The sequence below is a fragment of the Salmo salar genome, chromosome 04 (assembly GCF_965601325.2).
Source record: "Salmo salar chromosome 04, fSalSal1, whole genome shotgun sequence".
Lineage (NCBI taxonomy): Eukaryota > Metazoa > Chordata > Actinopteri > Salmoniformes > Salmonidae > Salmo > Salmo salar.
In genome coordinates this window covers 17,367,031-17,394,707 of record NC_138294.1, presented here as the reverse complement: position 1 = coordinate 17,394,707, position 27,677 = coordinate 17,367,031, and the positions used below count along the sequence as shown (strand labels likewise).

The 27,677-nt window shown below is 44.0% G+C and overlaps 1 pseudogene across 1 annotated transcript; it reads left to right on the top strand.

The window, feature by feature from the left end:
• Positions 1 to 122: 122 nt before the first annotated feature.
• LOC106602309 (polyunsaturated fatty acid lipoxygenase ALOX15B-like) lies at positions 123 to 19,084 on the top strand (annotated as a pseudogene). The gene is made up of 13 exons (XR_014392094.1): positions 123 to 2,525; positions 3,039 to 3,192; positions 3,915 to 4,122; positions 4,390 to 4,471; positions 4,589 to 4,711; positions 5,398 to 5,498; positions 6,028 to 6,174; positions 7,528 to 7,671; positions 12,482 to 12,685; positions 13,899 to 14,745; positions 16,297 to 16,397; positions 16,617 to 16,787; positions 16,942 to 19,084. The product of XR_014392094.1 is annotated as a polyunsaturated fatty acid lipoxygenase ALOX15B-like (transcript).
• The last annotated feature ends 8,593 nt before the right edge of the window (positions 19,085 to 27,677 follow it).

Sequence of the window (27,677 nt, the reverse complement as noted above, 5' to 3'; positions counted from 1 at the left end):
TTCTGGATGAGTTGTAGGGGTTTAATGGCACAGGCAGGGAGCCCCGCCAACAGGGAGTTGCAGTAATCCAGACGGGAGATGACAAGTGCCTGGATTAGGACCTGCGCCACTTCCTGTGTAAGGCAGGGTTGTACTCTGCGAATGTTGTATAGCAGGAAAGAGAGAGCGAAGGTTGCGACGGCGCAATACCATCTGAGTAGGGGCAGAGTGAGTAGTGTTGGAGGAGAGCGAGAGGGAAAAGGATACATGGTAGTGATCGGACTCTTGGAGGGGAGTTGCAGTGAGATTAGTAGAAGAACAGCATCTAGTAAAGATGAGGTCAAGAGTATTGCCTGCCTTGTGAGTAGGGAGGGACGGTGAGAGGGTGAGGTCAAAAGAGGAGAGGAGTGGAAAGAAGGAGGCAGAGAGAAATGAGTCAAAGGTAGACGTAGGGAGGTTAAAGTCACCCAGAACTGTGAGGGGTGAGCCATCCTCAGGAAAGGAACTTATCAAGGCATCAAGCTCATTGATGAACTCTCCAAGGGAACCTGGAGTGCGATAAATGGTAAGGATGTTAAGCTTGAATGGGCTAGTGATTGTGACAGCATGGAATTCAAAGGAGGAGATAGACAGATGGGTCAGGGGAGAAAGAGAGAATGTCCACCTGGGAGAGATGAGGATTCCAGTGCCACCACCCCGCTGACCAGATGCTCTCGGGGTGTGCGAGAACACGTGGTCAGACGAGGAGAGAGCAGTAGGAGTAGCAGTGTTTTCTGTGTTTTCTGAACTCTGCCTTGTTGGTCGCAGACCGGCAGTTCCAGAGGCTGCCGGAGACCTGGAACTCCACGTGGGTCGTGCGCGCTGGGACCACCAGGTTAGAGTGGCAGTGGCCACGCGATGTGAAGCGTTTGTATGGCCTGTGCAGAGAGGAGAGAACGGGGATAGACAGACACATAGTTCATAGGCTACAGGAGAGGCTACGCTAATACAAAGGAGATTGGCATGAAAAATTAACTAAACAACTGGGGAAGCGAGAGAGCAGGGCCTCCCTCACTAACAATTCACTGAAACACTAAAACGCTAAAATATAACTTTTCTGGCTACCACTAGAAATTATAATTGATGTAAACTACAGTGGTTCAATGTTTCCAGGAATAGGCTCAAACTTAAGTTTATTCCGCTAGATAACTTGGTACAGTATTCTTCCGTGAAAACCCACCTAGTGCACCGTGTCCTATGACGCCGTAGCTAACTAGCATGCTAGCATCCTATAACACATGGTTAGCACCAATACTTGGTAACAACAAGCTACCAATGGATCATTCGTGTCCGTGTCTAGTTCATAACGCAGAAGTAATTAAACGTTGGCTAGCTAACACAAAGTCAGTCCTGCTAGCTACACAAGTGGACTACACATCTCGAATGTTCAGAAAGTTAAGCTTACGTTGCAAAAATCTTATTGACTAAAAATGATACAGCTAGCTGGTAGGGTTAGCTAGCTAGCAGTGGGTGCGTTGTAGACTATGTTAGAAAATGTAGCTGGCTAGCTAACCTCGATAGTTACTCTGTACTACGCCTTTATCTTGATACAAAGACAACTATGTAGCTAGCTAACATTAGAATAGTCAAATCGTTCCGTTGTAATGTATATAGTTTCTACAGTACTGCTAATTGGTAAAGTTGGCTAGCTAGCTGTGGCTGTGGTGTTGTGGTGTTGACGCCGTTTCGAAATAATAAGACGCATCACTGATGATGCAAGTTAGTGATACATATTGACAGTGTGTGTCCTGCCAAATAAAGCACAATTGATGTTGCATCATCAGTGCGAGTAGGAAGGATTTGGAGGCTGTCCTGGCGCAGCAGTCTAAGGTACTGCATCTCAGTGCAAGAGGCATCACTACAGTTCCTGGTTCGAATCCAGGCTGGATCACATCCAGCCGTGATTGGGAGTCCCATAGGGCGGCGCACAATTGGCCCAGCGTCGTCCGGGTTTGGCCGGGGTAGGCCGTCATTGTAAATAAGAATTTGTTCTTAACTGACTTGCCTAGTTAAATAAATGTTACCTTAAAAAAATATATATACTGTACAGTATTGTAGATATAGTACTAACTTGATATAGTAACTGTACAAGACTCGTAAAATCCTGTTTGGATATCTTGCAGACCACCTAAACATAGTCTGTGACAACAATGCAATTTCCCACATGTAACTTGCATTGCAGTGCTGAGCAAACATTTAACCACATGCCCTCAGAACTTGGAACGTGGCATTACAACACCCTTTCAACCATGGATCAACCTTTACAAGAAGATTCAACACTTCTACTGTGTATTTACAATAAGTGATTGGGCAACGCTTCGCTATCAACAGTGCCAGAATTTATCATGCAGGATGAGCAAGGTCAATGGTGGGAAGTAACACCCAGATATGTACACAGGGTTCTGCACACACCTCCAGCCAGGTATAAAACAAGCAGTAGGGAAGGTGATCATTACATGCATGTTAAGGCAAAGTTAACAGGGTACTACAAACTATCAACCAATCAGGTAAGGGAACTCTGAATGTTTTATTTTTGATAATATGGGAGACATTTTCATCAAGCAAAAGAGCACAGATGTGTGCAAAAAACACAATTAAACTTGATGTGCAGCGTGATTTCATGTTTTATTTTCTTCAACTATGTGTAGAATGAGGAGGCTATTATTTAACCAGAGATCAGTGTACTGAGCCATGAATGCAATGCACACAATGCAATGGGTATATTGGATAATATGTACATTGAATAAGCATATTACTCCTGTCTATGGTTAATTTGCTCACTGCCATTTGCTTGTGAAAAATGTCCCCCCACATGCTGTGTGTATGCAATAACTGTGGCTTTGCAAGTTTGTTATTCAAGCAAGAATACCCTCAAAAATGTTTTTGTTATTAAAATGGATCAACAGATATCATGCAAGTCTAAATATTTGCAGAAATGTTTGCACCATCTACATTGAATGAACTGTTGTTTGGTGTGCAGTCTTAGTGTGTGCAGATAAGCCTATCGTAGTGTTTTTCAGAGTCAAAATGGCAAAATACAAGGTGACTGTGCACACACACAACATCGCAACTGCCACCACGATGAACAACGTCTTCATCAAGCTGGTTGGCGAAAAAGGAGAGAGTAAGCGCACGTGGCTCACTAGCTTGAGGGGAGGCTTCTATCAAGACACGGTAAGTCAGTCATGCTCCTATCAGTACTAACAGATATTTATCTTTAAAGCTAGAATCCTTAATTGAAACAATAACAAAGAGGCACCCCACCTCTGTTTTGGTAAAAAGCTGAGGGATGGGCTTGTAGAAATGTCACTATTCTCAAATTCATAGAAAATGTATACTTTTAACCATGTTTTGTGACTATAGCTTAGTGTTTGTTTACATTTACATTGCTTACAATCATTGGACTAAAACAAGCTTGTATTTTGGGTTCTGATTGGGTACGACAGTTGAACTAAGCAATTATAAATTATATTCTTCAAGAATCTGAGTGTATATAATTTATAATTCTAAAAATGGATGTAGCAACAAATTATTCTAGCTTCAATTAGACTTACCATTTGCATTTTTCAAATACTGTACTCAAAACACACCCAAAAGCAACCAATATGTTCATACACATATAGTGTATATGATGTGAAGACTTTGTTGCCTTTATGTTGGGCCCTTACGTAATAATACTGGTAGTACAGGATTAGTTATATTTGCCTTTGTTACTTGCTTTCTCACACAGTCCAGATTCCGCTCTCTCTCGCTCTCTCTCTTCTCTCTCTGCCCCTCCCTTTTTCTCTCACTCCCCCCCTCTATCTCATTCTCTCATTCCCTCCATCTATCTCTCACTTCCTCCATCTCTCTCTCTCTCTCTCTCTCTCTCTCTCTCTCCCCTGCTCTCTCTGCAGGCATCTTGTGAATTCGAAGTGGTGTGCCCCTCCTCCCTCGGCAAGCTGGTGCTGATAGAGCTGGACAAGCAGCCCCTCCCACTCTTCCCCCAGGACACCTGGTTCCCGTCCAAGGTTGTCGTAACGACGCCAGAGAAAGGCACATGCCAGTTCCCTATCTACTGTTGGATTATGGACACGGAGGTGCACCTGTTCAGAGAGGGCACAGGTCAGCACGGTGTAACGTTATGAAACGACATCACATGCAGACATGTTAGAATGAATTAATGCATGGGAAAAAAGTGGATACTTGCAGCATTTTCTTTGTGTGTGAGGGGAGGCATTTTCTTTGTGTGTGTACGATGTCACTAAGTTTTAAAGCTACTTTGCCTCTTAGGGCCACCGTACATACAGTAATACATGCAACACTGGTTCTGAAGGATTAGTGTAATAATATGTGTGATTAACTTGATTTATTATTTGTTATATTTTTCAGCTAAAAGACTCTGTGATGAAACTAATCATCTTGCCAGGTACAGCAGGGAAAAGGAGATGAAGATGAGAACTGAGCAGTACTGGTAGGTGCTGTGGTCTTTCGTCCTAGCTGCCCAGTCTGTCCATTATATCTGACCAACCTCCATTTATTTCCTGCTCCTCCTCTTTCTCCTGCTCCACCTGCTCCTCCTCCTACTCAGCTGGGATACCTACAAGGAGGGTTTCCCCGGCAGCATGAAGGCAGACAACCCTCTGGATCTTCCCAGCGAGATCCAATTCTCGTTCACCAAGGCCACCCAGTTCCTCTTCACCGCCGCCACCGGGTGAGTTCCTCACCTAAGCCAAATGTATACCCGACTTCAGTACACAACACGAGAATGCAATGTGCTACTCATCTGTAGTAACAAAAGGTTGTTGGGTGCCGAGTTCAAAAGCCATACACTGGGGGGGAAAATCCGAAAACCCTCATTCACTAAAATATTCTTTACATTTTAATGTATTTTTAGGCACTAGAAGTTGTGAAAAATAATAGAACAATGATTGTAAATAATGAATGTAAATTATGACTGTGAATAAAGATACTACAATGTTTCATCATTTATAACTATGTGTGAATGCCTATTTTTCTCCAAACGCTGATGAAGGCTGTCGCCCAAATGTGTCTGATTGCTCTGACCTCTCCTGCTGATAATTACATTAAAACGTACGAATAGTTCAGTGCGGATTTGAGCTTTTTTCCTTTGTCCAGTACGTGGTGATTTTAACATTTTGGGTTGCACACACTTGCATATTTTTGCGACTATGCAGGACAGCCATTTTTGCGTAGCTAATTGCGTTGCGTACGTCGGGCATAATTCATCCTCTAAGGACAGTTCAGATAGTACTTCCTGCAGCAGATCATCAAAGCTCTTCTAAAGTATTCTATTCATTTATATTGTTGAGTTTTACATTTGCTCTGTGAAACTCTATTGGCTCAGCTTGACATAGTTCCTTGTCTCCCATTCTGTAGGATCACTGAGCTGAAACTGATGGGGTATTCTGACAGCAAGAAGAACTGGAAAAACATTGATGAAATCAGCAAAGTCTGCCTCAATAGAACTGTCATCTCAGGTGAGTGCATTTCACAGGTGCATTTGCAGTATTAACTCCAGGGGCCTGTTTATTAGGAGGTAAACATTTTGAAACAAAGTGAAAGGGGGAAGTAATACTACTTGAATATGTCAAATAGAAATATACATACAGTACCAGTCAAAAGTTTGGACACACCTACTCATTCAAGGTCTACATTGTAGAATAATAGTGAAGACATCAAAACTATGAAATAACACATATGGAATCATGTAGTAAACAAAAATGTGTTAGACAAATATTTAATATTTGAGATTCTTCAAATTAGCCACCCTTCGGCTTGATGACAGCTTTGCACACTCTTGGCATTTTCTCAACCAGCTTCAAACTTTTGACTGGTACTGTATATACTAAAAACGACCCTGGATTACTAGGCATCATCTGGAAAAAAACAGACTGAAACAGGGAGGGAATACCTGTCCAATAAGAAACTCTTGATTTTATTTTCTGTTGCAAAAGGTTTTGCTACGGTGTCCACTAAATAATACGACACATAATTTCCATCTTCCACACTATGCACAGGAGCACTGGAAGGAAGACGAGTTTTTCGGGTACCAGTATTTGAATGGCTCCAACCCCATGTTGATCCGTCGCAGTCACAGAAAATATGGTCAAGCCCTCTCTTCGTGGATCGTCCAGCCTCCTAAGGGAATTGCAGGTACCGTACAGTATGTCAAAGTGTGACTCTTTGGTAAAATAAATGAATTGTTAAAAGTTTCCTAAATTATTGCAGTACCAGTTATATTATGGGGGGCGCTGGACTAGGGGCAGTCCTCTTGGACCTTGATGAATATCTTGGATATTCACAATTATAAATGGAAGTCAATGGAGATCCCTTTGTTGGATGTCTAGACGTCCACTTTCTTGGACCATCAGAGGCATGTACCAGATTCCTTTTTGGACCTCCAGATGACTTTTGTGGAGGTCCATCCAGTATGTTTCTCAATAGCTAGGTTTCCATCCAATTGGCGACAGATTTTCATGCAAATATTCTCAAATCCGCATAAAAACAATATGCACATTTCCCCACCATAGATGTTTCCATCAAATTTACCTGTTGCGGATATAAGGCTGTGTGATGACGTAGTGCACATAAAAATAACCTTTGTGGTTAAATTCCCATGTACCCAAACATAATAAATAAAAACATGTAAATGTCATTTCCATCACATTTTCAACTCTGATGGCTTTGTCACAATTATTTTTCTGTTATATAGCGAATGTGCCCACTCTGGTCTTGGCACGTGCACTCTAGCCAACAGCTGGCAGATACAGTGCAGGTATAGCCTACATGATGACATTATTATATGGACAAAAAATATTATTTTTACTTATCAATGGCAGTCAAGCATCAGTCATCATGTCACCAGAAAAAGACCCTAGATATTTATTGGAAAGGAGCATCAAGCTCATCACTGTGCACTTTCACCACCCTGTGAAGTTCATCATAACTTATTTCATCTGTAGCCTAATAAACTGCATGTTTTCCTGAGTCGTAGTGAGAGGACCACACAACATATCATCATGTGACTCCAAGTTTACTTAGATATGATGGTTATTATATAATTTTGTGCACATAAAAGCGCCATTACACCACCATTTCTCCCATTATACATTTTACTGACATAAAAATATCCCAACTTGTCTAGCATATTTTGTTTTGTTGACATGCTGAAAGTTTACAGACAAATATTCTGTTTCCTTCAGGCTTGTCGTGACATTTTCTATCCGACATGTACTTAAAAAATGTTGGATGGAAACCTGGTTACTGAAAAATGAAAAACATCCCAGTATTACTTTCTTTTATGTTTTTATGAGGGGATGGTAACCCTAAAATCCAAGAAAGTAATCGCACAAACACCTTTATTGGATATTTTTGGGGATAATCCTAGTATAACGCAGAGCTACAATATCTGTCCCATTCTAAAATATCAAGAAAGTGAACCGTAATCCTAACCTGTTGCATTGTAACTTTTGGATTTATTCTCCCATGTCATCCAATCCCAAACAGAGCGGCAACATATTCCTGCTTGACTACAAGAACCTGGATGGATTAAAGGCAAACGTGATCAATAAGAAAAAACAGTACATGGCGGCTCCTCTGGTCCTGCTCTACAAAACCCCTGATGACAAGCTGATTCCCATCGCCATCCAGGTAAGGTTGACCTAACTAACGTTGAAGTGAAGACTACAGTCACAGAGACCATTACAAGTGAGAGAGTCTGTAAACCCATCATGTTTCAATCTCCTTTAGAGAGCCCACTTACCCATGGAGGCTGGTGGAGGTAGAAATGGAGAGTACGGGCTCATTACTACAGTTCCCTTCTTTACGTTCCAAACATTATGACGAGCCCGTCCTCCCCATGTTTCCCTCCACCAGCCTCCACTGTATCTGACAGCGCCCAAAGAAAATATTTTTGATATTGTTTTCAAATGCTTTTAATTAATGCATTACACACTTATGGTTCATCAAGGGTTCTTTGGGAAGGGTGATGGTTTTATGTGAAACCTTTGAGTCCTTCAATGCTTCTTTGGAGTTCAGAAAAGGTTTTTTTCCTCTTTTTGTGATAATTCAATTGTGTGTGGGGGGGGGCAGCTCATAATTATTTTGGGGGGGGGTGTGGTTTGCTCAAAGCTCTTTTTAAGTGAGAGTGTCATTCCAGTTTATCTAATCTGTTGTGTTATTATGCCATTACATTTTAAATCTGACTATGGCCAGTGAAAGTGTCTTGTGAAATACATAAGGGATAATCAATGACTATGTGCTCTCTGGAAAATAATGAATAATGAGGTGTGTTCCACAAAGCGCTAGCAGAGTGGAACTAACCTTCCACAGAGTTACATTATTTTCCAGAGTACGCATAGAGCCCCGAGTTGATTATCCCTTTTATACCTTGGCTATAATTTAGCACATTTACTGCTAGAAATGTGTTCATTTGCAGGGATAAATGAGTTCAACATCCACTGAAATAGCTAGCAAGTTTACTAGATAGTGACACTAGTTGCCTGGGTAACCAAAAATACTTGCTAGTTTAGCCAACCAAACCATCAGTGTCACGTCCTGGCCAGTATAAGGGTTAATTAGTATTGTAGTTTGGTCAGGACGTGGCAGAGGGTATTCGTTTTATGTGGTTCGGGGTGGTGTGTTTGTTAAAAGGGTGTTTGATTTAGTATTTCCGGGTTTTGGTTTATGTTTAGGTATTTCTATGTTTAGTCTAGTGTGTCTGGTTCTATGTTGAGTTAATTGGGGTTGGACTTCCAATTGAAGGCAGCTGTTTGGTGTTGCCTTTGATTGGAAGTCCTATATTAGTTGGGTGTGTTTGTCTTGTATTTTGTGGGAGATTGTTCTGTGTTGAGCCTTATGCTTTGCCAGACTGTTTGTTGTTGTTGTTGTTGTTGTTGTTGTTGTTGTTGTTGTTGTTGTTCGTTCGTTCTAGTGTTTTGTTATTTTGGTATTCATTTTGAAAATAAATAAACAGCAAGATGAGCCTGCACATACCTGCTGCGTTTTGGTCCTCCTTCACCGACGTCGACAAGCGTGACAGAATCTCCCACCAACAATGGACCAAGGAGCAGAGGGACTTCGAGTTGGACTGGCGGGAAAAATGGACCTGGGAGGAAGTTCTGGACGGGGCCGGACCTTGGCACCAGGCTGGGGAGTATCGCCGCCCGCAGTGGGAAATTGAGGCAGCCAAGGCAGAGAGGCGGAGGTACGAGGCCATGGACGCGCTGAGGGAGAAGCACGAGAGGCACCCCCAATAATTATTTTTGGGGGGGGCACACGGGTAGTTTGGCTAGGCGTAGGAAGAGCCGGAAGCCAGCTACCCGTGGTTATATGGAGGAGCGTATGGGGTGGAGAGCGCTATGTTTTGCTGAGGAGCGCACTATCTCACCCATACGCACGCACAGTCCGGTGCGCGTTATTCCAGCCCCTCGCAGGTGCCGTGCTAGAGCGGGCATCCAGCCTGGTAGGAGGATGCCTGCGCAGCGCATAAACTGGTCGCCGGTACGCCTCCGAGGACCAGGCTACCCAACTCCCGCTCTACGCACGGCTACCATCAGGCCCCTGCACAGCCCAGTCTGCCCTGTACGAGCACCCCGCTCGTACAGGGCTACTAGTTCCATCCAGCCAAGACGGGTTGTGCAGGAGGTAAGATCAAGACCGACTGTGCGCCTCCATAGCCCTGGGTTTCCAGCTCCTGTCTCTCGTGCGGACCCGGAAGTGCGTCAAGCCAGTCCGACTCGTCCTGTTCCCGCTCCCCGCACTAGCCTGGAGGTGCGTGTTCAAAATCTGGTAAGCCCAGTACCAGCACCACGCACCAGGCTTCAAGTGCGTAAACCCAGCCTCACCAGTCAACAGTCGTCAGAGCTGCCCGCCAGTCAACAGTCGTCAGAGCTGCCCGCCAGTCAACAGTCGTCATCAGAGCTGCCCGCCAGTCAACAGTCGTCATCAGAGCTGCCCGCCAGTCAACAGTCGTCATCAGAGCTGCCCGCCAGTCAACAGTCGTCGGAGCTGCCCGCCAGTCAACAGTCGTCAGAGCTGCCCGCCAGTCAACAGTCGTCGGAGCTGCCCGCCAGTCAACAGTCGCCGGAGTGGCCAGACTGCGCTGAACTGCCGGAGTGGCCAGACTGCGCTGAACTGCCGGAGTGGCCAGACTGCGCTGAACTTCCGGAGTGGCCAGACTGCGCTGAACTACCGGAGTGGCCAGACTGCGCTGAACTACCGGAGTGGCCAGACTGCGCTGAACTGCCGGAGTGGCCAGACTGCCCTGAACTGCCGGAGTGGCCAGACTGCCCTGAACTGCCGGAGTGGCCAGACTGCCCTGAACTGCCGGAGTGGCCAGACTGCCCTGAACTGCCGGAGTGGCCAGACTGCCCTGAACTGCCGGAGTGGCCAGACTGCCCTGAACTGCCGGAGTGGCCAGACTGCCCTGAACTGCCAGACTGCCCTGGACTGCCAGACTGCCCCGGACTGCCAGACTGCCCCGAACTGCCAGACTGCCCCGAACTGCCAGACTGCCCCGAACTGCCAGACTGCCCCGAACTGCCCCGAACTGCCCCGAACTGCCAGACTGTCCCGAACTGCCAGACTGTCCCGAACTGCCAGACTGCCCAGACTGTCCCGAACTGCCAGACCGGCCCGACTGCCCCCCGGCGATGCCAGAGCGGCCCGACTGCCCCCCGGCGATGCCAGAGCGGCCCGACTGCCCCCCGGCGATGCCAGAGCGGCCCGACTGCCCCCCGGCGATGCCAGAGCGGCCCGACTGCCCCCGGCGATGCCAGAGCGGCCCGACTGCCCCCCGGCGATGCCAGAGCGGCCCGACTGCCCCCGGCGATGCCAGAGCGGCCCGACTGCCCCCCGGCGATGCCAGAGTGGCCCGACAGCCTGGAACAGCCGGAACCAGAGCCATCTCCAGATATTGGTTGGGTTGGGGAGGGGGGGTGTAGCACAGTGCCGTTGTTGACGGCAGCCACCCTTCCTTCCCTCCCTTTAGTAGAGGGGAATTTTGGTTTTGTTGTTTGGGGTTGTTGTTTTTTTTTCTTTTTTTTTAAGGTGCTTCCGGGGTTAGCACCTTTAAGGGGGGGGTACTGTCACGTCCTGGCCAATATAAGGGTTAATTAGTATTGTAGTTTGGTCAGGACGTGGCAGAGGGTATTCGTTTTATGTGGTTCGGGGTGGTGTGTTTGTTAAAAGGGTGTTTGATTTAGTATTTCCGGGTTTTGGTTTATGTTTAGGTATTTCTATGTTTAGTCTAGTGTGTCTGGTTCTATGTTGAGTTAATTGGGGTTGGACTTCCAATTGAAGGCAGCTGTTTGGTGTTGCCTTTGATTGGAAGTCCTATATTAGTTGGGTGTGTTTGTCTTGTATTTTGTGGGAGATTGTTCTGTGTTGAGCCTTATGCTTTGCCAGACTGTTTGTTGTTGTTCGTTCGTTCTAGTGTTTTGTTATTTTGTTATTCATTTTGAAAATAAATAAACAGCAAGATGAGCCTGCACATACCTGCTGCGTTTTGGTCCTCCTTCACCGACGACAACCGTGACAATCAGTCCTAGCTTGCTATTATGAATTCAAATTCAACAATGCCAATAACATTAGCCTTCAGCCATGTGCGCATTGTTGAGCTTATAATATGAATAAAAAAATGTTTATACAAATGTCTCAACCGTTTAAGCTAAACGGTCTGCTCTGTTGCGTCAGCCTATTGCATTTTTACATTTTTCATGTGTAGTGGTTGTATGCATTTTGAATCCGTCAGAGTCTTTTGAACCGTAGACATATTTTTTTTATCATCCCAGGGATGGCGGGAAGCCCTTAATTATAAAGACATAACAAGTAGGCTATTTGGTTGTAATTGTAACGTTGCAACATTTTAGAGACTACCAAGGGTGTCCAACCATCTTCCAGGCGAGCCTTAAAGGGGCAATGTTGTAATTTGAGACTGACTTGAATATGCAAAGACGCCAATAGACAGAGTGTAGCCTCCATGTTTGTCTGATTCTCTATGGTTAAAAAAAGATAGTAATGCATTTCATTTTGTAAAGTGGTTCCTTGCATCATACAATGATGTACAAAGGTACAAATGGTGTTACAGACCATTTTTTGGTGTCTTGAGCTTTTGGACAAGTAAAAAATATTTCTAATTGTCCAAAGGACAAGTGGCAAAAAAAAGTGAATGTCAAGCCCTGAACCAAAAAGGTTTGTAACGATAGCAGAACCCTTTTTGGTGCTATGTAGAACCATTTTTGATAGTTATTTATAGAACTTTAGGACAGGGTTCTTTATAGCACCATAAACGTTCCATTTATAACCTTATGTTCATGGTTATTTACAGAACCTTCAAAAAAGGGTTTTATGTAGCACCAAAAAGGAATCCGCTATTGTTATTATTTGTATTTTTCCATTAAACAGGGATAATGTTGCTGGTAGCCATCTATGAGGTCCCTAACACTGTCTCTCTCCACAGCTGAAGCAGAAGCCTGCAAAAGACAACCCCATCTTCCTTCCTACTGACTCTGAGTATGACTGGCTCCTGGCCAAGATCTTTGTGAGGAGCGCTGACTTTCAAGAGCACCAGCTCAACGTCCACCTGCTGCGCACTCACCTCCTGGCTGAGGTGTTCGCCGTAGCACTGCTGCGCAACATTCCCATGGTGCACCCCCTCTACAAGGTACATAACACAGCACAGCATAGCATAACATAGCATAAAACCAGGAGGTTGGTGGCACCCAAATTGGGGAGGACGGGCTCGTGGTAATGGCTGGAGCAGAAAGAGTGGCTGGAGCAGAAAGAGTGGAATGTTATCAAACACATGGTTTCTTTTTGTGTTTGATGTCATTCAGTCCATTCCAGCCTTTATTATGAGCTGTCCTCCCCTCAGCATCCTCCACTGAGCATAACATAGCATAGCATAACATAATATAACATATCATAGCATAACATAATATAACATAATATAGCATTACATAACATAACATAATATAGCATAAATTAATATAGCATAACATAATATATCATAGCATAACATAATATAGCATAGCATAACTGTCAAACGGTGGGTGTATTGAGGGTCGGTGGGTGCAAACGGTGGGTGCATGGAAGTCAGGCGCAGGAGAGCAGAGATGAGTGGACAAAGCACTTTACTGAGGCAATTATTATAACGGAACGCAACCGTGTCACAAAAACAAATACCCACAGAACAAGTGAGGCAGCACAAAGAACAACAACCAAGTACAAAGTACCGGCTGCCACAAAGCACGGGTACAAAACAAAACCCGGTGCAAACCAGCCGGAAGCATGCCAACCTTGACAATAAACAATACCCCACACAGACATGGAGGGAACAGAGGGATAAATACACATAGTAATTAAGAGGAGATGTAAACCAGGTGTGCAGGTAAACAAGACAAAACAAATGGAAAATGAAAGGTGGAGTGGCGATGGCTAGAAGACCGGTGTCATCCTGAACAAGGAGAGGGACCGACTTCGGAGGAAGTCGTGACAATAACATAATATAGCATAACATAGCATAGAATAACATAACATAATAAAGCATAGCATAAGATAACATAATATATCATAGCATAATATATTGTAACCCTAGGAAGCTCTTTGCCACCTTCTCCTCCTTCCTGAATCCTCCTCCCCATCCCCCCCCCTCCTCCCTCTCTGCGGATGACTTCGTCAACCATTTTGAAAAGAAGGTCGACGACATCCGATCCTCGTTTGTTAAGTCAAACGACACCGCTGGTCCTGCTCACACTGCCCTACGCTATGTTTTGACCTCTTTCTCCCCTCTCTCTCCAGATGAAATCTTGCGTCTTGTGACGGCCGGCCGCCCAACAACCTGCCCGCTTGACCCTATCCCCTCCTCTCTTCTCCAGACCATTTCCGGAGACCTTCTCCCTTACCTCACCTCGCTCATCAACTCATCCTTGACCGCTGGCTATGTCCCTTCCGTCTTCAAGAGAGCGAGAGTTCCACCCCTTCTCAAAAAACCTACACTCGATCCCTCCGATGTCAACAACTACAGACCAGTATCCCTTCTTTCTTTTCTCTCCAAAACTCTTGAACGTGCCGTCCTTGGCCAGCTCTCCTGCTATCTCTCTCAGAATGACCTTCTCAATCCAAATCAGTCAGGTTTCAAGGCTGGTCATTCAACTGAGACTGCTCTTCTCTGTGTCACGGAGTCTCTCCGTACTGCTAAAGCTAACTCTCTCTCCTCTGCTCTCATCCTTCTAGACCTATCTGCTGCCTTTGATACTGTGAACCATCAGATCCTCCTCTCCACCCTCTCCGAGTTGGGTATCTCCGGCGCGGCTCACTCTTGGATTGCGTCCTACCTGACAGGTCGCTCCTACCAGGTGGCGTGGCGAGAATCCGTCTCCGCACCACGTGCTCTCACCACTGGTTTCCCCCAGGGCTCAGTTCTAGGCCCTTTCCTATTCTCGCTATACACCAAGTCACTTGGCTCTGTCATATCCTCACATGGTCTCTCCTATCATTGCTACGCAGACGACACACAATTAATCTTCTCCTTTCCCCCTTCTGATAACCAGGTGGCGAATCGCATCTCTGCATGTCTGGCAGACATATCAGTGTGGATGACGGATCAACACCTCAAGCTGAACCTCAGCAAGACGGAGCTGCTCTTCCTCCCGGGGAAGGACTGCCCTTTCCATGATCTCGCCATCACGGTGGACAACTCCATTGTGTCCTCCTCCCAGAGTGGTAAGAGCCTCGGCGTGACCCTGGGCAACACCCTGTCATTCTCCGCTAACATCAAGGCGGTGACCCGATCCTGTAGGTTCATGCTATACAACATTCGCAGAGTACGACCCTGCCTTACACAGGAAGCGGCGCAGGTCCTAATCCAGGCACTTGTCACCTCCCGTCTGGATTACTGCAACTCCCTGTTGGCGGGGCTCCCTGCCTGTGCCATTAAACCCCTACAACTCATCCAGAACGCCGCAGCCCGTCTGGTGTTCAACCTTCCCAAGTTCTCTCACGTCACCCTGCTCCTCCGCACACTCCACTGGCTTCCAGTTGAAGCTCGCATCTGCTACAAGACCATGGTGCTTGCCTACGGAGCTGTGAGGGGAACGGCACCTCCGTACCTTCAGGCTCTGATCAGGCCATACAACCCAACAAGGGCACTGCGTTCATCCACCTCTGGCCTGCTGGCCCCCCTACCTCTGCGGAAACACAGTTCCCGCTCTACCTCTGCGGAAACACAGTTCCCGCTCTACCTCTGCGGAAGCACAGTTCCCGCTCAGCCCAGTCAAAACTGTTCGCTGCTCTGGCACCCCAATGGTGGAACAAGCTCCCTCACGACGCCAGGACAGCGGAGTCAATCACCACCTTCCGTAGACACCTGAAACCCCACCTCTTTAAGGAATACCTGGGATAGGATATAGTAATCCTTCTAACCCCCCCCCCCCCCCCCCCCAAAAAAAGATATAGATGTACTATTGTAAAGTGGTTGTTCCACTGGATATCTTAAGGTGAATGCACCAATTTGTAAGTCGCTCTGGATAAGCGCGTCTGCTAAATGACGTAAATGTAGCATAACATAACAGAATATAGCATAACATAATATAGCATAGCATGTCCAGTTAGCATAGCATGTCACATGCGCCGAATACAAGAGGTGTAGACCTTACAGTGAAATGCTTACTTACCAACAATGCAGTTTTAAGTAAATAGAGTTAAGAATATATTTATTAAATAAACCAAAAAAAGTAACACAATAAAATAATAATAACGAGGCTATATACAGGCGATACCGGTATCGAGTCGAGTCAATGTGCGGGGATACAGGTTACTCGAGGTAATTGAGGTAAATTGTACATGTAGGCAGTGGTAAAGTGGTGAGGTCAATATAAATAGTGGCCATGTAATTGATCGTTCAGCAATCTAATGGCTTGTTGGTAGAAGATGTTAATGAGCCTTTTGGACCGAGACTTGGCGCTCCAGTACTGCTTGAGTGACTCAGAGGTCCGGGAAGACCAGGAACTACAGAACTGGATATCTTTGACCATGGCTTCCTGGCCCAAGAATGCACAGGTGACGATGTACAGGGTAATAGGGGTGTGTGTGGTAATGACGTATGGTGAAATGTCTTGTTTTTACCAGTATGTTTTTTTGTTTCTGGACCATAACTTCCCCGGCATAACTCACAACTTCCATGGACGTGACTGTCCTATAGTAACAGTCCACCCAGCTCCCCTGGCATAACTCCATTCATCACACACCTCTCTCGGTTCTTATCTTTCTGTCCAGGAATCCCTCAGTCTTTCTCCACTGTGCCAGAGGTCGTCAAGTTCGTGACCGTGGTGATCTTCACCTGCTCAGGCCAACATTCTGCTGTCAACTCTGGACAGGTGGGTGTAGCATAGCCCATACTGTTTTTTCAAGTGTGTTATTCATCTAAATCTAAGCACTCCTGACATTATCTGCCCCATCTACCATTTAGGAAGAGACATATTTGTAAAAATGTTGCAAGGTTTTTGCTGTAATTCCTTGCCACTATCATATCATAATTTCAGAATACCACCATATTGTCTGTCAGTAATAATCAGTCATTCTTCTTCATGTTACAGTATGACTATGGTGGCTGGATGCCCAACACCCCCATCTCCCTGCAACAGCCACCTCCCACCACTAAGGGGCAGTCTACTGAGAGCACCATGCTGGAGACCTTCCCCGATGTCGGCACAACAGCACAGGGCATGTCCACTATGTGGCTCCTTAGCAAGCAATCCAGTGACTTTGTGAGTCTGCCATCTTTCATGAACTATTATCAATATCATCTAGGCCTGGAATACTATATTTAGCTACAAAATATCCTATTTAAGTGTCCTTTTTAATGTTAATGATATTGTAACTATCAATATTTTACTAACTTCGATTATTCTCCATATGCAGGTGGCCCTTGGCCAGTACCCAGAGGAGCACTTCAACGAGGTACCACCCTGCACGATGATTCAGAAATTCCAGACTGAGCTGAAGGTCTTCAGCGAGACCATCAATACCAGGAACTCTGGGCTACCAGTGCCATACACCTACATGGACCCTGCTGTGGTGGAGAAAAGCGTGGCCATTTAGATAAGCCAAGAGCCTAGACCAGGGTCCAGTTCATTAGGCACCAATTGGAAGAAAACTGAGGAACCACCTTATTTTTGTTGTCCTTTGTTTAGCGCTTTAAAACATTTTCCATTGCGTGCCCTGATGAACACGACCCAATGATTCTGGAGGCATGCAATAGTAAACATTCTAAAATCTATAAAATGTATTGAGTATGTCAATTTTTGGAGCTTTGCTAAACTAATGTCCCACTTCAATCAGATAAAGGGAAATCACACTGTGGGTTCAGTCAGAATGTTAACGCTGTAACACAAGTGTTAACTGTGTTAAACCAACACACACCTCCACATGGTGTCCCTCTCACAGACAAAGGCCTTGTTGATGTTATTATTACCTTTGTACGTGTTAATGGATGTTAAGAAATACAGGGTCTTTCTGAAGGATTCATTTCTGGTGCCATATAACTATGGACTACAAGGACTGCTAGTGAAAATGAGCTCTCCTGCTAAATGATGCGACACTGAAATGTTTATTAACAGTAAAGAAGTGTCAGAATAATATGAGAGAACAATAGGTGTGACTCTCGTTTGCAATTAAAAGCTCATCTTTTTTTAAATTTTTATCTCCAGTCTTCTTGTGATATTTGCCTCATCTCATTTTGGTTGAAGTCCTGTCTACCTCCCTCATGTATTAAATTGAGGTCAGGGCTTTGTGATGGCCACTCCAATACCTTGACTTTGTTGTCCTTAAGCCATTTTGCCACAACTTTAGAAGTATGCTTGGGGTCATTGTCCATTTGGAAGACCCATTTGCGACCAAGCTTTAACTTCCTGACTGATGTCTTGAGATGTTGCTTCAATATATCCACATAATTTTCCTGCCTCATGATGCCTCGTATTTTGTGAAGTGCACTAGTCCCTCCTGCAGCAAAGCACCCCCACAACATGATGCTGCCACCCCTGTGCTTCACGGTTGGGATGGTGTTCTTCGGCTTGCAAGCCTTCCCCTTTTTCCTCCAAACATAACGATGGTCATTATGGCCAAACAGTTCTATTTTTGATTCATCAGACCAGAGGACATTTCTCCAAAAAGTACGATCTTTGTCCCTATGTACAGTTGCAAACCGTAGTCTGGCTTTTTTATGCGGTTTTGGAGCAGTGGCTTCTTCCTTGCTGAGTAGCCTTTCAGGTTATGTCGATATAGGACTCGTTTTACTGTGGATATAGATACTTTTGTACCTGTTTCCTCCAGCATCTTCACAAGGTCCTTTGTTCTGGGATTGATTTGCACTTTTTGCACCAAAGTACATTCATCTCTAGGAGACAGAACACGTCTCCTTCCTGAGCGGTATGATGACTGCATGGTCCCATTGTGTTTATACTTGCGTACTATTGTTTGTACATATGAACGTGGTACCTTCAGGCGTTTGGAAATTGCTCCCAAGGATGAACTGGACTTGTGGAGGTCTACAATTTTTTTCTCAGGTCTTGGCTGATTTATTTTGATTGTCCCATGATGTCAAGCAAAGAGGCACTGAGTTTGAAGGTAGGCCTTGAAATACATCCACAGGTACACCTCCAATTGACTCAAATGATGTCAATTAGCCTATCAGAAGCTTCTAAAGCCATGACATCATTTTCTGAAATTTTCCAAGCTGTTTAAAGGCACAGTCAACTTACCGTATGTAGACTTCTGACCCACTGGAATTATGATACAGTCAATTATAAGTGAAACAATTGTTGGTAAAATTACTTGTGTCACAAAGTAGATGTCCTAACCGACTTGCCAAAAATATAGTTTGTTAACAATAAATTTGTGGAGTGGTGAAAAACGAGTTTTAACGACTCCAACCTAAGTGTATGTAAACTTCTGACTTCAACTATACATACATATACATACTTTTTTTTGAATATACCTTTATTATTCCCCGCAAACCCTACCACCCTTCCACCAATTGAAGTAAACTATTAAACAATAACACGTAGGCTTCAACCTTCAGTTTATACATATTAATCACATTTTACAGACATCTATTTTACAATAGTTATATTTTGTTTGTTTTTAGTCCTTCCTCTATTTCTGATGTCCATCCAGTTTGATTTCTATTTGTAACAGTGCTATTTCACAACATTTCTGAACCTATATACATTTTACAGACCCCGTATGTTTTACATTGTTTTACATCTTGTTATTAGTCCCACCCTTCAGCTCCATTCAATCCCTCCCATCTATCTCTTAACACCATCCATTTTGGATTTCTATTTGCCATATATTTTTCAACTGTGCTCTGATGCTTCACAAAAGTATTGAACCTTTCTATTCTCATAGCTTCTACAGATTGCAAATTAAAGATAAACATTTTTGCTAAAATAATTATTATATTATCGATTGATTGACTATTTATTTATTTATTTATTTTATTTCACCTTTATTTAACCAGGTAGGAAAGTTGAGAACAAGTTTTCATTTACAATTGCGACCTGGCCAAGATAAAGCAAAGCAGTTTGACACAGACAACAACACAGAGTTACACATGGAGTAAAACAAACATACAGTCAATAATACAGTAGAAAAATAAGTCTATATACAATGTGAGCAAATGAGGTGAGATAAGGGAGGTAAAGGCAAAAATAGGCCATGGTGGCGAAGTACATACAATATAGCAAGTAAAACACTGGAATGGTAGATTTGCAGTGGAAGAAAGTGCAAAGTAGAAATAAAAATAATGGGGTGCAAAGGAGAAAGAAAAATAAATGAATAAATACAGTAGGGGAAGAGGTAGTTGTTTGGGCTAAATTACAGATGGGCTATGTACTGGTGCAGTAATCTGTGAGCTGCTCTGACAGCTGGTGCTTAAAGCTAGTGAGGGAGATAAGTGTTTCCAGTTTCAGAGATTTTTGTAGTTCGTTCCAGTCATTGGCAGCAGAGAACTGGAAGGAGATGCGGCCAAAGGAGATAGTGAGATATACCTGCTGGAGCGTGTGCTACAAGTGGGTGCAGCTATGGTTACTAGGGAGCTGAGATAAGGGGGGACTTTACCAAGCAGGGTCTTGTAGATGACCTGGAGCCAGTGGGTTTGGCGACAAGTATGAAGCGAAGGCCAGCCAACGAGAGCATACAGGTCGCAGTGGTGGGTAGTATATGGAGTTTTGGTGACAAAACGGATGGCACTGTGATAGACTGCATCCAATTTATTGAGTAGGGTACTGGAGGCTATTTTGTAAATGACATCGCCGAAGTCGAGGATCGGTAGGATGGTCAGTTTTACGAGAGTATGTTTGGCAGCATGAGTGAAGGATGCTTTGTTTTGCGAAACAGGAAGCCAATTCTAGATTTAACTTTGGATTGGAGATGTTTGATGTGAGTCTGGAAGGAGAGTTTACAGTCTAACCAGACACCTAGGTATTTGTAGTTGTCCACATATTCTAAGTCATAACCGTACAGAGTAGTGATGCTGGACGGGCGGGCAGGTGCAGGCAGCGATCAGTTGAAGAGCATGCATTCAATTTTACTTGAATTTAAGAGCAGTTGGAGGCCACGGAAGGAGAGTTGTATGGCATTGAAGCTCGTCTAGAGGGTTGTTAACACAGTGTCCAAATATACAGAATGGTGTCGTCTGCGTAGAGGTGGATCAGAGACTCACCAGCAGCAAGAGCGACATCATTGATGTATACAGAGAAGAGAGTCGGTCCAAGAATTGAACCCTGTGGCACCCCCATAGAGACTGCCAGAGGTCCGGACAACAGGCCCTCCGATTTGACACACTGAACTCTATCAGAGAAGTAGTTGGTGAACCAGGCGAGGCAATCATTTGAGAAACCAAGACTATTGAGTCTGCCGATGAGGATGTGGTGATTGACAGAGTCGAAAGCCTTGGCCAGGTCAATGAATATGGCTGCACAGTATTGTTTCTTATCGATGTCAGTTAAGATATTGTTTAGGACCTTGAGCATGGCTGAGGTGCACCCATGACCAGCTCTGAAACCAAATTGCATAGCGGAAAATGTACGGTGGGATTCGAAATGGTTGGTAATCTGTTTGTTGACTTGGCTTTCGAAGGCCTTAGAAAGGCAGGGTAGGATAGATATAGGTCTGTAGCAGTTTGGGTCAAGAGTGTCCCCCCCTTTGAAGAGGGGGAGGACCGCAGCTGCTTTCCAATCTTTGGGAATCTCAGATGACACGAAAGAAAGGTTGAACAGGCTAGTAATAGGGGTTGCAACAATTTCTGCAGATTATTTTAGAAAGAAAGGGTCCAGATTGAAGACAAAGGAACCCTCTTCTATCCATGCTACAGATGAGTAGCTGCGTCTAAGAGGGTGAATTCAAGCAGGACCACCCAGTCACCACTCTCCATCTAATCGTGTATCTACACTGCTTTCATTCCTATGTTGTGAGCCCTGAGCTACAAGGCTGGCTGTCCTCAGAAGACCCCTTTCAGAACAAGGGCGAGGAAACAGACCGTTAAGACAAAGGACACTGACATCGTGAGGGCAATCAGAGAGTTACACCAGAGAAGTGCGTCATCCGAGAAGACAAAACGGTCCACGCGGAGACCCCCATCGGAGACCTTCAACACGTAATTACATCATTATATTCTGACCCATAAGAGCGGCAGTTCGGGGCAAGGTTATGGTTAAAATAAGCATAGCTGACAAATGCACCCAAATGTATATTTCTCTCATGTACTTTCTCTCTTTCTCTCTCTTTTAAATCCCCATTTCGGGTAACACATGTCATAGTGCGTTAGCCGTTGTACTAAGTTCTAATCAATAGCCTAAACTGTGTTTTTGTGTATGTGTATGTGTATCTTATATTATCATTTTAGCTTGCTAGTAAATAAATAATCAACTAAATTGGTGTGGTACGGACTCATTGGTGGGACTCGGGTTTGTGCAGATTCCCGGATTATGCGACGTTCAGAATGAGACTGTAGAGGAAATTGATTAATTAGCGACTGTTGTAAGACCGATATTCTGATATTCTTTGAGTTAATTTGGGAAATAGAAACTCAATAAAACCAACTTTCCCATGGTGCCCCAGGTTAATGAGTTAATAATTGCCTGATTCATTTAATCACGCAATTATAAACCGTTAATCATTCGATGAGCAGGAGTTGTTACATTAACCAATACAACGTCATGACAGTTGCAATTCTTCAGCCATTCCTGGACTTGTGACCAAAAATGAGCTACATATGGACAGTGCCAAAAATAAATGACCTAATGACTCACAGTAAAATCTGCAGAGCTGGGAAGATTGTATCCCCCATAAAAACTCAGCAAAAAAAGAAACGTCCTCTCACTGTCAACTGCGTTTATTTTCAGCAAACTTAACGTGTAAATATTTGTATGAACATAACAAGATTCAACAACTGAGACATAAACTGAACAAGTTCCACAGACATGTGACTAACAGAAATGGAATAATGTGTCTCTGAGAAAAGGGGGGGTCAAAATCAAAAGAAACAGTATCTGGTGTGGCCACCAGCTGCATTAAGTATTGCAGTGCATCTCCTCCTCATGGACTGCACCAGATTTGCCAGTTCTTGCTGTGAGATGTTACCCCACTCTTCCACCAACGCACCTGCAAGTTCCCGGACATTTCTGGGGGGAATGGCCCTAGCCCTCACCCTATCCAACAGGTCCCAGACGTGCTCAATGGGATTGAGATCCGGGCTCTTCGCTGGCCATGGTAGAACACTGACATTAATGTCCTGCAGAAAATCATGCACAGAACGAGCAGTATGGCTGGTGGCAATGTCATGCTGGAGGGTCATGTCAGGATGAGCCTGCAGGAAGGGTACCACATGAGGGAGGAGGATGTCTTCCCTGTAACGCACAGTGTTGAAATTGCCTGCAATGATAACAAGCTCAGTCCGATGATGCTGTGACACACCACCCCAGGCCATGACGGACCCTCCACCTCCAAATCGATCCCGCTCCAGAGTACAGGCCTCGGTGTAACGCACATTCCTTTGACGATAAACGCAAATCCGTTTATCCCTGGCCACATCTGCAGTCCTCATGCCTCCTTGCAGCATGCCTAAGGCACGTTCACGCAGATGAGCAGGGACCCTGGGCATCTTTCTTTTGGTGTTTTTCAGAGTCAGTAGAAAGGCCTCTTTAGTGTCCTAACTTTCCATAACTGTGAGCTTAATTGTCTACCGTCTGTAAGCTGTTAGTGTCTTAACGACCGTTCCACATGTGCATGTTCATTAATTGTTTATGGTTCATTGAACAAGCGTGGGAAACAGTGTTAAAACCCTTTACAATGAAGATCTGTGAAGTTATTTGGATTTTTACGAAGTATCTTTGAAAGACAGGGTCCTGAAAAAGGGATGTTTCTTTTTTTGCTGAGTTTATTTAACATTCTATTGGTTGTAAGAATTTTGTATAATAATTTAAATTGACAAATTTGAAGTTTTGAATCCGGCGTTGTTTTGCGTGTCAATTCATAAACCATGTGCCATGGAATGGGTACATCGAAAATCTCTTCCCAACTATTTTGCAATTTATATGGTACAGATGTCAATTTGGTCCTTAAATTAAATTGGTATATGTTTTTATTTATCACAATTTTCTTTAACCATTTATGTTCTTTAATGCAGGGTCGACAGACAAGTTCCTTTCTTTTCCCCCCTTCTACTTGCCTCTTCCATTTTTGTGGTTATGCTGCAATTAGTTGTTTGTAATTTTGGGTAGAGCAGACATTTCCATGTCTGTGTTAGCTGCATGTGTGACATAACTCCACCAGTCCTATTTATGATATCATTTACAAAAAGTGTACTTTTTAAAAATCATAAAAATCATCAAAAGTGTACTTTTTAAAAATGATCATTTTATCATTTTATTAGTATATTTGAGTTTAACCACAATATTTGTTGTATTATTTGTTGTCTTTTCTGGTGGATTAAACTGAAATTGCAACCAACTTTCTAAGGCTTGTTTAAAAAATAATGATATTTTGGAGATTATTTCATTTTCAAACAACTGAAAGTGAGCAGTTGTAATCTGAATTAAGGGAAAAAGGCCATTCTTGAACATGGGGTGAGACATTCCTACCAATTTACTAGAGAACCAGTTTGGATTTAAGTATAACTTTTGTATGACTGATGCCTTTAGTGAGAGGTCTAATACTTTAATATGTAATAATTTCTGCCCTCTGAATTCGTATTTGTTATATAAATAGGCCCTTTTAATTTTGTCTGGATTGCCATTCAAAAATAAAATTGAATGTTTTGTGTTCATATAATTTAAAAAACAGGTCACTAGGTGTAGGCAAAACCATAAGCAAATAGGTAAACTGTGATATGACTAAAGAGTTAATCAGGGTGATTTTTCCACAAATATACAGGTATTTTCCTTTCCATGGTAGCAAGATCTTATTTTAAGCTCACATTCTATTAAAATGTATTGGAGTGAGATCATTTCTTTCTTTCGGGATTTGTATACCGAGTATGTCCACATCCCCGTCAGACCATTTTATTGGTAAACTACACGATAATGTAATAGTTGCATTTTTTGTGATCAAATACGTAGTATAGTACACTTATCATAATTTGGTTTTAATCCAGAGAGGTTAGCAAAAGTATCTAGATGTGGAGGGATTCTAATTGTGGTTTTTAAAGAAAACATGAATCATCAGCGTACAATGACACCTTTGTTTTTAACTTCTTATGGATGGTGGCAGTGTTGAGTCGCTTGGATGACTGACGTGCCCAGAGTAAACTGCCTCCTACTCACTCCCAGAAGCTAATATATGCATATTATTAGTAGATTTGGATAGAAAATACTCTGAAGTTTCTAAAACTGTTTGAATGATGTCTGTGAGTATAACAGAACTCATATGGCAGGCAAAAACCTGAGAAAAAATCCAACCAGGAAGTGATTTGTAGTTTTTCTATCTAATCCCTGTTCAAACTACAGTGTCTGTGGGGTCATTTTGCACTTCCTAAGGCTTCCATTGGCTGTCAACAGCCTTTAGAAACTTGTTTCATACGTCTCGTGTTACTGGGCAGAGAATAGGAACTCAGTCTATCAGTGGACTGCCTGGGACCAGTGAGTTGTTTACTGTGCGGGCACATTTGGTGCGCCGCTCCGCTCCTTCTTTTTCTTCTGTAATGAATACACTATTGTCCGGTTGGAATATTATCGACGTTTTATGTTAAAAAGACCCTAAGGATTGATTGTAAACATCGTTTGACATGTTTCTACGAACGGAAATGAAACTATTTGAGTTTATGTCTCTTGTTTTACGCTCACGCGTTATGCCTTTGGATAGTGATCTGTACGCATGAACTAAACGGAGGTATTTGGACATAAATATGGAGTATTTCGAACAAAAATAACAAAAATATTTATTGTGGAAGTAGGAGTCCTGGTAGTGCATTCTGACCAAGATCAGCAATGGTAAGGGAAGATTTATAATACTAATTCTGAGTTTAGTTGACTCCAGAACTTTGCTGGTATCTGTATAGCTTGCTTTGATGTTTGAGCTCTGTACTCAGAATATTGAAAAATGTGTTTTCGCCGAAAAGCTATTTTAAAATCTGACACAGCGGTTGCATTAAGGAGTAGTATGTCTATAATTCTTTCAATAACTGTTGTAAATTTTATCAACGTTTATGATGAATATTTTTGTAAATTAATGTGCTCATTCACCGGCGGTTTTGGTGGGAATACATTTTCTGAACATCACCCGCCAATGTAAAATGGGGTTTATGGATATAAATATGAACTTTATCGAAACAAAACATACATGTATTTTGTAACATTGAGTCCTGGGAGTGTCATCTGATGAAGATCATCAAAGGTTAGTAATTCATTTTAGCTGACTTTCTGGTTTTTGTGACGCCTCTCCTTGCTTGGAAAATGGCTGTGTGGTTTTTCTTGTTTAGGTGCTGTCCTAACATAATCTAATGTTTTGCTTTCGCCGTAAAGCCTTTTTGAAATCGGACAATGGAGTTAGATTAAGGAGAATCTTATCTTTAAAATGGTGTATAATACTTGTATGTTTGAGAAATTTTAATAATGAGATTTATGTTGTTTTGAATTTGCCGCCGTGCACTTTGGCTGTCGTCATATCGATCCCGCTAACGGGATTCAAGCCATAAGAAGTTTTAAGCTCCGGATTTCTAATCCCTTAATATTATTGTTGGATCAAATTTGAATAGCTAACATCTCGATGGCAATAATAAATACATATGCCGATAGTGGACAACCTTGTTTTACTCCTCTTGACAAACAAGCCAGTAAATGATATGCGTTACAGCTGGATGAGTCAACAGACGTGGCGGACCTGGCACAGCTCCTGGTATATGTCTGTTATGTTTATGGGGGTCAATTAAGGAAGACATCCTCTTCTGGAAACTAGGACAACATGAGAGGATATTTTTAAAGTACTGGACAGCTTTATGACATCAAATGGATTTTGGTGGTCAAGATGTGTTGGTATTTGTACTGATGGCCCAAAAGTCATTGTCACGTCCTGACCAATATTTAGGTATTATTTCAATTATATTTGGTCAGGACGTGGCAGAGGTATATTTGTTTTGTATTATGGGGTTTTGTGTGTGGTGTAGTGGGGTGTATTAGTTTGGTATAGGTTCTAGGTTTGTTTTTCTATGTGTAGTTTTGGGTGCTGGACTCTCAATTGGAGGCAGGTGTTTCTAGTTGCCTCTGATTGGGAGTCCCATAAGTAGGTGTGTGTTTGTTTGGTTTTCGTGGGTAGTTGTTTTTGCACTGCGTGTTGTGTGCCTGCAAAACTGTTCCTGTCGTGTATATTGGTTTCCAGTGGATGCGTTACTCCTTTTTTTGAATTAAAACATGAGCATCCATATTCCCGCTGCAGTTTGGTCTATTCAACACGGCTCTTTTTGTGACAGAACTACCCACCACCAAAGGACCAAGCAGCGGAGAAGAGGACAGAGGCAAGTGAGGGAGGAATGTTGGAGGCAGCCCCAATAATTTTTTAGGGGGGGGCACAAGGGCTATTTGGCGGGGCGAGATTACAGCCCCAGGCCAGCTCCCCGTACCCTTGTAGGGCAGACTGGACAGGTCCCGTGCTTTGGGGTTGGGGCTGTGGTGAGGCCTGGGATTTTCAGGCCGGTAGGCAAGGTACCAGCGCCCCGCATGTGCCAGGGCGAAGTAGGCATCGAGCCGGAAGGGGTGATGCCAACCCTGCACTCAAGACCGCCAGTGCGCCCTTTCGGTCCGGTGTTTCCCGCTAGATGCACTAGCATGGAGGTGCGTGTCTCCAGGCCGGCACGTCCAGTACCAGCCCCACGCATCAGGAGTCTAGTGCGTCAGCCCAGCACCGCCAGTCAACAGTCGTCGGAGCTGCCCGCCAGTCAACAGTCGTCGGAGCTGCCCGCCAGTCAACAGTCGTCGGAGCTGCCCGCCAGTCAACAGTCGTCGGAGCTGCCCGCCAGTCAACAGTCGTCGGAGCTGCCCGCCAGTCAACAGTCGTGGGAGCTGCCCGCCAGTCAACAGTCGTGGGAGCTGCCCGCCAGTCAACAGTCGTCGGAGCTGCCCGCCAGTCAACAGTCGCCGGAGTGGCCAGACTGCGCTGAACTGCCG